Source organism: Podarcis muralis, chromosome 2 (genome assembly GCF_964188315.1).
Source record: "Podarcis muralis chromosome 2, rPodMur119.hap1.1, whole genome shotgun sequence".
NCBI lineage: Eukaryota > Metazoa > Chordata > Lepidosauria > Squamata > Lacertidae > Podarcis > Podarcis muralis.
In genome coordinates this window covers 82,807,144-82,820,167 of record NC_135656.1, presented here as the reverse complement: position 1 = coordinate 82,820,167, position 13,024 = coordinate 82,807,144, and positions in this window count along the sequence as shown.

Here is a 13,024-nt window from a genome sequence, read left to right as displayed (position 1 = left end):
AAAGGAAGTCTGGGGGAGCCCTGAGTGATGCAAAATCATCCTTGACAAAGTTCTCTTTTACATACCTGCCAAGTGTCTCGCTTTAAGTGGGACATCCTAGATTTACAGCAGCCGCTCTGGCAGCATGGTGCAGGGAGCTGTCCTGGATTTTGGTTAGGGTATGCTTTTGTATGCTGAAGTTCTTGAGACAGTGTAGCTTACTTGTTGTTGTTTAGTCGTTTAGTCATGTCCGACTCTTCGTGACCCCATGGACCAGAGCACGCCAGGCACCCCTGTCTTCCACTGCCTCCCGCAGCTTGGTCAGACTCATGCTGGTAGCTTCGAGAACACTGTCCAACTATCTCGTCCTCTGTCGTCCCCTTCTCCTTGTGCCCTCAATCTTTCCCAACATCAGGGTCTTTTCCAGGGCGTCTTCTCTTCTCATGAGGTGGCCAAAGTACGAAGTAGCTTACTAGGCACAACAAATAAGTAATGTTTTCATTATGATACCAGAAGCAAAGATCATTCTCTTGTAACTGAGGTCTCCATTAAAAATGGTCTGTGGAGAGCAGTTTCCTCTCATCTTTAACAAGGGAACCTTCCTTCAATCTGCACAGATTCGCTGGTTCCATGCCACCTTTTAGTTTCACGTGTGCAAAACGATATCTGGCATGCTGGGAACTATGACAAGTTCCTCTTGGCCAGCTGAGCCTTCCAGCCAGCTGAGATGGCCAAGAGCCACTTGTATTGCTGACATCAAATGCTCAAAAACATGAGTCAACTGTCCTTAACAAAATCACAGAACAATAGATTTCAGCAATAGATGCAATAGATCCCGTACCTCTTTTGATTTCAATTCCCTGCAATGAGTCTGAGCTTTTTGGTTATGCTGAGGTCACGTTTTCCGCATTTCTCTGCCATGACGAGGGCAAATGAAACCTGAGCTTTTAAAAAAAGAGAGCAGTCATTTGAAGGCCACACAAATGATCCTTCTGTGCTCTGTAGACCACATTCTGGTGCTCCTAAATGACAGCAAGCAAATAAATAAAAAGATTTCCCATTATATGGACAGAGCAAACATTATGTAGCAAAACTCTTCCAGCTTCCCAGTTTTGCCATAACAGCAGGACTTAAAGGAAAGAGTGTGCCGAGAGAGGAATGAGATGGGAGAGGATTTTGATTAGGTTCACATTTATCACCTAATTTTCACTTTCCAAAACCACATGCAAATGGGAAAGCAACCACACTCTCAGTCAGTAGAGCATGATTTTCTTAATCTCAGGGTTGTGGGTTCGAACCCCACGTTGGGCAAAAGATTCCCGACAATTTGCACTTCTCTGTATTCTGCAATGCACTTCTCCAGCAAAGTATACAAAATTCACATTTTGTGGGGCAAAGTGTGCATATACATGCATTTATTGGTGAAAGTAATGAAGAGAGAGATAGTGTGTTATGTTAAGTGAAACTGCAAAAATAAGCTAGGGAATATTGCATACCAAAATGTGTATATTAGGAGAAAGCTAAAATGCTGGTGTGTTTTCAGGAGCACTTTTTGGCCATAGGCTTTACATGGCTCCAGGAGTGTGGGGGCCACCCAGCCCTGAAACAGAGCACTCATTTAAGGATGGGTATGCGAAAATCCACCACCTTCTGCCCTATTGGAATGCTGGAGCATGCATGGCCTGCGGAGGAGAGAAACTGGTGAAATGGCTCCATTGACAAAGCTGCACAATTCTTTGCGGAGAGGAAGGCTGTGAATAAGGGTAGGCAGAACGGAGCGTAGCCTTGTTTTTGGCAAGTGCAGCAGAAATGCTTCCTGAGGCACGAATTCTCTTTCGCGAGGCAGAAGCTCCAGCCCCACAGCGCCCTCTAGTGCCACGCTGCAGCACTGAGTAAACAGCAGCAGGGAAAGGCCGACTGTCCTTTGCAGCATCAAACATTATCTCCCATTTTGCCCAGATCGCCTTGCCCTCTGCTTATATCCATGCCATCATAATTAATTTATTACTCAGATGAGCTGACGTTGACCGAGAAGGGAAAGACAAGTAGGTTGCTTTGTTTTTAGCCCTGTCCTTTGCTCATAGGGAGGAAAAAACCAGGCTAACGTGAGATGCATTGGAAGATGTCCGGGTACAGAGCTCGCCTCTGGTCTAAATGGTTCACCCAAAGTGAGCTGATGAGAATGTGTGTGACTGAGCCACATTCAGAAGTGGCCGGGACTGGTTTGGGTGCCTTGAAAAACATTACTGGGTGTTCCCTGCACAGCAAAGAGACGTCAGGGACAGTAGAGGTTTTAAACAATTAAACAAAAGCATTTCCTGTATAAAGAGGCCGGCTGGCAGGCTGTTTAATCTCCCTTCTTTTAGCAATAAGGACATCAAGGTAAATAGGGACTTCTTGCCAAAGCCGGTGGAGTGAATGACAGGACTACAGAATCAGAGAACATGACTCAGTGAATTTTGCTTTCCAAACACCCCTCTGATCTGAGACGGACATTTCTTTCTTTTTTTTAACAGCTTCACTAGTAAAAGGCCATAATGACTGTTAAATTGTTGAAGGCTAACCAGTTTGGCAAAGTGATCTGAATTAGCAAAAACAATGAATGGCGTGGCTGTTCCCAACTGCCTGCCATCATCGTTAGATCTACCAACCAGTCAGCATTTTCTCAGTTTGATCCCTAAAATGATGTTCTTGCAAATAGCTAGGAGTCTGAAAAGCCAAAATCTATTAGGCTCTGCTCAGCTCAGCTCTGCCTGTTATCTGTCTGGCCCTGCCCATCAGATCCACCATAATCCATTAAAAATAAAAATAAAACCTGCCACGGCCCCAACCTGCCCTTAAATCGCAATAGGTTTTTTGGAAATCAATAATTAGAATCCATCCTGTTGAGTATTTTTTTTTTTAAATGACCCAGGGATGCATGATTTATCTCACAGATATGCTTGCAAAAACTCTGAATTAGAATCTCAAAATGGGCAGATTATCAGATGAAGGTTTGACTACTCTGGAGGTTAGCTACCAGTGATGCTGACAAAGTTTGCAGTTCCTTGGCTTGGAATGTTGGAATCCATCTTTCTTGGGAGACAATGGAGGAGTGCATCTTTGGGGGTGAAGTAAAAATATGAATATTAATTTTGACCGCTTGCAATGCTCACCGTTTATACAATACTATGCACAAGCTATGTGTACTATGCACTATCCCCAGCTCTGATTTCAATCTAAGTCAGAGATGATCACCTCCATTCCAATCCACCTCTGCTACGACTGCTACTCCAGCAGCAATAACATTGCCCTCCTCCTTCATACAATGAATGCTGCCCCAGCAATAGCATCTCGCAGTGGCGTAGCGTGGGGGGTGCAGGGGGGGCCGGCCGCACCGGGCACAACATCTGGGGTTAGGGCAAATCCACAGGTTAGGGGGCACAAATCCACGGGTTAGGGGGCGCAAATCCACGGGTTAGGGGGCGCAAATTACTTGCCTTGCCCCGGGTGCTGACAACCCACGCTACGCCACTGGCATCTCGAGCACAAAGAACCCTGGGAAATATTGCTTCTCCAGGGCACCTGACTAATGCTGCCATAGAAGCAGATCCAGCTGAAGACATTTTGCTGCCTGAGATGCAGCAGCAAATGGCATCCCACTCCCAAGCCAATGCACGCAGTGCCCAAGGCCACCAAGTTATTTTGGCATCTGGGGCAGGAAATCCCGCATGCCCCTCTCTTCCCTGGAAGTAAAAATACAATAGCAATAAACTAAATAACAAATATGTCATCCTTTAATGACACCCAAAATCAGCTGCCCAAGGTGGCTGCTTTCCTTGGTGTAATGGTAGGGCAGGCCCATTCAGGGAAGATTGATGGATGGAGAGGAGAGAAAGGGAACTCATTTATTGTTGCTTGTAGCCATCAGGTAATGGAAGATTGTCCAGAGTGGTAGTGAGCTGGGGGCTCAGAGGTGGCAAATATGAATGAATTTAAGAACTCTTGGTGAGGGATAAAACTTTTCTCCTCTTCCAGTCCTGGGCCAAAGCGTAGCCATTCCACAGTAAATGTTCAGCGTGGAAGCACACTCAAGAGAATGAATGAATCTCCCCCTATATCACACTTACTGTTTATCAAATATTTTAGCACATTTGCCTATAACTTAAGATTCAGGACCCCAAACTGCACTGTGACCAACCTAAGGTGGGTTCCACTAACAACTCAACCTCTGTAAAAAAAAAGTGGTTCCCCCCCCCCCCTTTTCAGAGAGGGATTGATAAAGAAAAGGAGGAAGAGAGGGGGAAGTAGGAAGAAGAGGGTGATGGAGAAAGATAAACATGTGGGAACAGCAGGCCAGACATATACAGTAGTACCTCAGGTTAAGTACTTAATTCATTCTGGAGGTCCGTTCTTAACCTGAAACTGTTCTTAACCTGAAGCACCACTTTAGCTAATGGGGCCTCCCGCTGCCGCCGCGCTGCCAGAGCACGATTTCTGTTCTCATCCTGAAGCAAAGTTCTTAACCTGAAGCACTATTTCTGACTTAGTGGAGTGTGTAACCTGAAGCGTATGTAGCCTGAAGTGTATGTAACCCAAGGTACCACTGTATAGCTAAAGGAAAATGGAAAAGTGGATGTCATGTGGCAAATTGGTTGGGATAAAACATGGGTAACAAGACCAAGAATGTTAAAATCTACTGGAACAAGCTATTTTCTACTCACAGTTGCTTCAAGTTTTCCCTCATGAATGGCTGGGCATGGGGATGTAAGAGAGATGGGATATGCCATTTGTGTCTCACAGCTTTGAAGCAAACATATGGCTTTGGATTCCTAGAATTTCCCAATTCCAATTTGTCTCCAGACAGACCCATGCTTGCGTGAACATTGCCTTTGCAGATCTCTCAGCACACAAGGCCTGTCTGTCATAATCAGAGTATCCTGGGATAACCTCTTCATTCTGCTTCCTCTTTTCAGTCTTTGGTTTTTAAAAGGACCTACTTGGCTATATTTTCAGACACCAGGATATAGCAGAACATGCCCCAAACCTTCCATACAAGGGCGCAATCCAAAGTTAAGGGCCCCAATTCCACAGAGCACACATTTTGCACAAGTAGGGCTAGGTGCTATTTGCATAGGTGAATAAAAGAAACTGGTATCCCAATCAGCTATATATATCAAAGAAGATGGGAAGGATGAATCCAGTACCTATTCATATCCTGCATTTTATCCTAAGAAGTTTTTTTATATATACACAGATACATACAGAGAGAGCCCAGTTTTCGGATCTGGCATTAGAATTGCATCCATGCCTTTATCTATTATTATTAATATAAGTATTAGAGGAAGAAGAAACAACAATTTTATCACCCTCCTCCCTTTCAGTCGTATTTCAGAGTGGCTTACAAAAGTAATAAAACCATTGCTTTTTTTCTGGGGGGACACAGGGGTACCCAACAATACCCTTAAACATTTTGTGAATCTTTGTACTTTTGACCAGTTACTGTATTTCCCGATTTGAACTATAAAATGGTGATTTTTCTGAGTCAAAATGAGAGCAGCGCTAAACATTTTTTTTTTTTTTTAGAAAAAAAGCACTGAATGAAACTACCGTATCTTGCTTTGAATACAGCTCCTACTTAGATTGGGTCAAAGAATCTTTATCTGTCTTGGTGATCCCAATGGAGAAAGTTAGCTCCAGATATAAAGAGAATTTGTGCTTCGTTATTTGAAGACAAGGAGGTATGATCCGTCTCTCGGAAACCCTCCCAAATATTCTGTGCTGCATTCTGCCCTCAAAAATCCCGCAACAATTCTGTGATACTCTCCTCATGATATCCAGCAATTTGGATGCAAATCATCCACAGTGGACCTAAATTCATGAGAGAGTATATTGCACATAGAAATAGAATGGTGGTTACGTTGAATCAGTTATAGATTCACACCCTCAGTGCTCAAAGATATTTGACTGAGAAATCACAGGAAGGAAAGCTATCTACTGCCCCCCAAGGACTCAGGGCAAGGAGTGGGGGAGAAGCTGTGAATATGCCCCTCTTGCACTGAGAACCAAAATGCTTCTTCTGTTCTAGAGACCTTCTGCTCTGTAGCACATTTCCCAATTTGCCTGCAAAGGAGAATATTTGGTTCAAATAACAAAAGTGTAGGGGGGGGGGGAGAGAGAGAGGCGGCAGCTAGGGTGATCTGCTCATGTTGTGCCATGTGAGGACGGCATTGTGCAAAGCATAGCTGTAAGAAGTGTGTGTGTGTGTGTGTGTGATGAGATGTGTGATGAGTTTAAAACTCCCCCCTCCAAAAAAATATACAAAGGGGGCAAAGGAAGAGGCGTGTGGCCATTGCCGGACGGTGACACAGCAGCTGAGAGCTGCCAGGCTATGTTAACAATAGCAGTAGATATTAAAAGGTCAGAGGGAGGAAGGGAGGGAATAAGAGAGCGGTTTATTTTAAATGCAGTTGATGGAAGTGAAAATAAGCACACACAAAAACCACTTGAGCCAGCATTGGTAGATTATTCCTGGTAGGCTGGAAAGAACAATTTCCAGGGGCAACAAGGGTGGGGTTACTTATTCAAAACCAGTGAATTTCTCTTTTCTTCTCTTCCCTCTCTGGTATCATTCTGCTTTCTAAAAATAGTCAGCTGTAGATGTTCTATTTATTTCATATAATTTACACACTGTTTGGTGGTTGTTGTTTTTTAAAAAAGCCTGCAAAGCGTTTTTTTTCCATTCTGTTGGTGCAATTAAGGAAGTGGAGACCAGGAGAGGTTGTCACAGAGGCACCTAAATGTCCCCTGGCTAGAAGAACATAGTTTTCCTTCCCAATCCATTTCTCTCCTAGGAGAGACTGATATCTCATGGGACCAGGAAGAAGACAACAGATCTAAAGCATAACATATTGTATGTCCAGAGAACCACCACCCGCTTGTCTAGGTAAGAGTCACATCTGTTGCTCCGCCCACATTTGTCTCTGGCCACAACCACTAAGAGCAGGTGCTCCCAGGAAGGTTGCCTATTGGGAAATGTGGCCCTTTGTGGGAATGTTCAGGGAGGCAGGAGAGGATAGATTGTTTAATTATATCCTTTCCAACTTGTGTTAACAAGTTCTACAATTTAGCAGAGTAACACCCCCCTTTTTTAACTTGTACAGCAGATAGTGTTTGCCAGGCTTGTATAAACCTCTAAAATAAGTTTCCTTGGTAATTCCCCTTTATTCCCTCATAAAAAGATTAGACACGACACAGTCTTGTATAAAAGTATAAAAGAGTTTACTCACACATCCTGTTCACAGAAAGATCCCAGAAGGCAGACTTAGGTTACAAAATATATACACCTGGAATCTATCCCATAAAGAGATAGTCCCTTTGTCCTCTCTTGGCTGGAAGCCAAGAGAGCATCTTAGGCTAAGCAGATGTTGCTTCTTCGACAAATGGAGTCAGAGAGAGAGAGATGGCGGCCAGTCCTATGCTTTTGTTACCTGCACAGGTGAGGCCACACCCACCTCTGGTCACATGTAGAGGAAGTCTATCACAGCCTAGGAGGAAACAGGAAGTTCTGACTGGCCGATCCAGACATCCCCTTTTTATGTCCACTCTGGGGATGTTGTACTTAACTGCTCTGTGTTTCGCATCCCACACCCTTGGACTGAGAAAGGTTTCCCATCCCTATTCTAGGGCACAAGAACATGAGCAGAGCCATGCTGGATCAGGCCAATGGCCCATCAAAGCCCAGCATCCTCTTCTCACAGTGGCCAACCAGATGCCTGTGGAAAACTGCAAGTCGGACCATAGCACAAGAGTATTCTCCTCTCCTGTGTTTTCCAATAACTGTGTATTCAAAAATATTGCTGCCTCTGACCATTAAAGCAGAGCATAGCCAGCATGGCTAGTAGCCTCTTTTAAGGCCGTCCAAGATGGTGGCAATCACTGCCCCTTGTGGAAGCAAGTGCTATAGTTTAACTATATGCAGCATGAAGAATACTTTCATCTGTTCTGAATCTTCCAACATTCACCTTCCTTGGAGACCCTCAAGTTCTAAGCCATGAGAGAGGGAGAAATTTTTTTCCTCTATCCACTGTCTCTATGCCATGGATAATTTTATAAACAACTATCTTGCCAACTCTTAACCGCCTTTTCTCTAAATTAAGACGTTCTAAACATGCCTCATAGGCCTTGTAACCTTCTCAAGGTGTGTTGGAAACCCCAACTTTGCATTGTAAATTATATTACTGGGAAACAGACAGAGGCTTCATCCTGACTCATTGCTACAGTCATTCATTTTCATACAAAAACACACCTGTGCACACCCACACAAGTGCCTCACTCACACAACTAAGCACTTTGATTGCTGCTCTGCTCGTAGAAACGGGAGCGGAAAGGTTTTGCTAGTAGGTGTGTGTCTTTTACTGACAACTAAATATCAGGGTTACTAATTAGACATATCTAGCACCCCTGCAGCCAATAATCACAGCTTTGAATAACACATAGTTCTCTGAGTTTTCTACTGGTCAGCACAGCTTCTTGGACGTGACAAATACAGTGGCCTTCCACGTATGCAAAGTTCACATGGGTGGAGCGGAAGTTGAGGAGAATCTGAACCTATAAATTGTTAGTGTACCTTCCATACACTGAAGCGCGGCATATTCTATATGGCTTCTGCACGTTACTCAACCTCATGGATTCCTGCACCTTGTCTAATCGCGACATTTGAAAATGAAGGTGCTTTGTGGTGGTATGTGATCTGAAAACCATCTTGACTGGGAACCAACCACCTGTCTCCTTGATCCTTGCCCATCCTGGCTAATAAAAGCAAGCCGGGAAGGGCTGGGCGATGGGCTCTGCGGGGTGGTGAATGCTTCCCTCTGTGAGGGAACATTCCCAGATCCGCTGAAAGAGGCGGTAGTTAAACCGCTTCTTAAAAAACCATCTTTAGACCCGGCCAGTATGGCCAACTATCGCCCAGTCTCAAATCTTCCATTCTTGGGCAAGGTGATTGAGCGCGTGGTTGCTGAACAACTCCAGGCACGCCTGGAGGATGCGGACCATTTGGATCCCTTCCAATCGGGATTCAGGCCTCATCATGGGACTGAAACTGCCTTGGTCGCGCTGGTTGATGATCTCCGGCGAGCTAGGGACAAAGGTGAGAGTTGTTTCCTAGTTCTGCTGGATCTCTCAGCGGCCTTTGATACAATCGACCATAACATCCTTCTGGACCGCCTAGAGGGGCTGGGAGCTGGGGGCACTGTCATACAGTGGTTCCACTCCTTCCTCCTGGGCCGTGTTCAGAAAGTGGTAGTGGGGGATGAGTGTTCAGACCCCTGGGCCCTCACTTGTGGGGTGCCTCAGGGTTCTGTCCTCTCCCCCATGCTTTTTAACATCTATATGAAGCCGCTGGGAGAGATCATCAGGGGGTTTGGACTGGGTGTTCATCAATATGCAGATGATACCCAGCTCTACCTCTCTTTTAAATCAGAACCAGTGAAGGCAGTGAAGGTCCTGTGTGAGTGCCTGGAGGCGGTTGGAGGATGGATGGTGGCTAATGGATTGAGGTTGAATCCTGACAAGACAGAAGTACTGTTTTTGGGAGACAGGGGGCGGGCTCGTGTGGAGGACTCCCTGGTCCTGAATGGGGTAACTGTGCCCCTGAAGGACCAGGTGCGCAGCCTGGGAGTCATTTTGGACTCACAGCTGTCCATGGAGGCGCAGGTCAATTCTGTATCCAGGGCAGCTGTCTACCAACTCCACCTGGTACGCAGGCTGAGACCCTACCTGCCCGCGGACTGTCTCGCCAGAGTGGTGCATGCTCTAGTTATCTCCCGCTTGGACTACTGCAATGCGCTCTATGTGGGGCTACCTTTGAAGGTGACTCGGAAACTACAACTAATCCAGAATGCGGCAGCTAGACTGGTGACTGGGGGCGGCCACCGAGACCACATAACACCGGTCTTGAAAGACCTACATTGGCTCCCAGTACGTTTCCGAGCACAATTCAAAGTGCTGGTGTTGACCTTTAAAGCCCTAAACGGCCTCGGCCCAGTATACCTGAAGGAGCGTCTCCTCCCCCATCGTTCTGCCCGGACACTGAGGTCCAGCTCCGAGGGCCTTCTGGCGGTTCCCTCATTGCGAGAAGCCAAGTTACAGGGAACCAGGCAGAGGGCCTTCTCGGTAGTGGCGCCCGCCCTGTGGAACGCCCTCCCATCAGATGTCAAAGCGATAAATAACTACCTGACATTCAGAAGGCATCTTAAGGCAGCCCTGTTCAGGGAAGTTTTTAATCTGTGATATTTTACTGTATCTTTGGTTTTTATGGAAGCCGCCCAGAGTGGCTGGGGAAACCCAGCCAGATGGGCGGGGTACAAATAATAAATTATTATTATTATTATTATTATTATTATTATTATTATTATTATTATTATATTAATGTAAAGCAACTCAATGCATATCAAATATGTGCAAGGGGGGAGAAATATTAGCTCATTAAATATATGTGTAAATGTAGCCTCAATAATGTCTCTGAAAAATAGCAACCATTGCCTTATACAGAATTTGGGCAAAGCTAAACATCTAGCCCCACATGCTGAGGCAATGGAAACAATAATCATTTCAAGCTAGGGAATTGTGTGGACAAATCGTTTGATCTTCCTAACATTTATTTCAGAGAAATTAGCAAAATTGGTGTCCAAAGCCAAACCATGTTGGATCAGGACTTTGATACCCAGGTGGTTTGCACAATGCAAAGGCTGCAATCTCTAAATAGCACACTTACCAAGAAGATGCCCCATGCAATTGTGGGACTTTTGATTCAACATACTTAGGGCCATGCTGTCAACTATGCAGCTAGATTTTCTATTTACTAGGCAGGTGAGGTTCTTCGGGTGTAGCCCATCCCATTTCACCACCTGAGGCAAAACGGGAAGTTGCTGCTCCCCCTCTGCCAAAGCCTCATTTACAGAGGTCATGCGTCAACTTCTTGCTTCTCCAGTAGCATTGGCTGAAGTGGCGAGGCACACACAGGGGTGCTGCCCGAGGCTTCAATCTGCCTCATCGGTGGGCTGGTCCTGAGGTTCACATATCCTTAAGGCTTCATATCACAGCAGAACTCCAAAATGACTTCTTCTACCTTTGCAATGTTACAGCATGCAAGAAGCCAATACAGTGGTACCTCGGGTTAAGTACTTACCGTATTTTTCCCTCTATAACACGCAGATTTTTTCTCCTAAAAAGGAAGGGGAAATGTCTGTGCGTGTTATGGAGCGAATGTGTGGTCCCTGGAGCCAAAAAATCAAGCAAAAGTCAAATCGCTCTTCACGGAGAAGGGAAACCTGAAAAGAGGAAGTGGCAGCTTTCCTGCATTCTGCCTCAGGGTCTTACTGCCCACCCTCCTCTGTTTCGTTGCTGTGATTGCTGAAACGGAACAAAGAGCAGGGAAAGCCCCTCCCCTCCAGGCAAGCAGAGGGGAAAGTGTCGTCTCTGTGCTCCGGTACTGCTGGGGGAGAGGGAGAGAGAGTGGGGGAGGGAGAGGGAGAGTGGGGGAGGGAGAGGGAGAGAGAGAGAGAGAGAGAGAGAGAGAGAGAGAGAGAGAGAGAGAGAGAGAGATGGCTGGCTTGGGGGGGAACTTTTGCCTCCCACCCGTTAAATCCCTCTCCAGCATTCTTAGCCAGCTGCTTCTCTGCACACCCCTCTCATGTCCCTTCTTTGTTTTTCCTTCGCTCCCCACTTAAAATGTGGTTAAAAAGCATGGATCCACATGGATCCTCAGGATCTTTGCATTGGGTCACCCCAAATTCACCATCAGATCACATAGCATGTCCATGGCTACAGCCTGCACCAAAAAAATCACACACCCACTGTTGCCTGGGGCTGCAATGGTGCAAAAACGTGGTTAAAAAGCATGGATCCACATGGATCCTCAGGATCTTTGCATTGGGTCACCCCAAATTCACCATCAGATCACATAGCATGTCCATGGCTACAGCCTGCACCAAAAAAATCACGCACCCACTGTTGCCTGGGGCTGCAATGGTGCAAACACGTGGTTAAAAAGCATGGATCCACATGGATCCTCAGGATCTTTGCATTGGGTCACCCCAAATTCACCATCAGATCACATAGCATGTCCATGGCTACAGCCTGCACCCAAAAAATCACGCACTCACTGTTGCCTGGGGCTGCAATGGTGCAAAAACGTGGTTACAAAGCATGGATCCACAGGAATTATCAGGATTTTTGCATTGGGTCACCCCAAATTCACCATCAGATCACATGTCTGTGGCCACAGCATGAAGCACAAAAATGATACATCCACTGTTTCATTCAGAATGTTTTTTCCCTTGTTTTCCTCCTCTAAAAACTAGGTGCGTGTTATGGTCAGGTGCGTGTTATAGAGCGAAAAATACGGTAATTCGTTCCGGAGGTCCGTACTTAACCTGAAACTGTTCTTAACCTGAAGCACCACTTTAGCTAATGGGGCCTCCTGCTGCTGCCGCGCCGCCGAAGCACAATTTCTGTTCTCATCCTGAAGCAAAGTTCTTAACCTGAAGCACTATTTCTGGGTTAGTGGAGTCTGTAACCTGAAGCATATGCAACCTGAAGCGTATGTAACCTGAGGTACCACTGTATAGGGGGATAAATCATAGCAGTGCAGGTTGTGGAGGGGAGCGAGGAGAAAGAAGCAAACTTGCCACTCAGCATCAGGCTTCCACCTTCCGTGGAGTAAATGGGCACCGCAGCTTAACTTTCAGCAGATGGCATGGACAGTCAAACAGCCATTTTCTGATTCACAAAGAGCAATGAAAGCACTCCTCTTCTATCAATATCCAGCAGTGGCGTAGCGTGGGGGGTGCAGGGGGGGCCAGCCGCACCGGGCGCAACATCTGGGGTTAGGGCAAATCCACAGGTTAGGGGGCGCAAATCCATGGGTTAGGGGGCGCAAATTACTTGCCTTGCCCCGGGTGCTGACAACCCACGCTACGCCACTGATATCCAGCAAAGACTTTTCCTTGCTGGCAATCTTGCCTACAATTCTGAGAAAGCCTCGTTCACCCGGCAGCCTTAA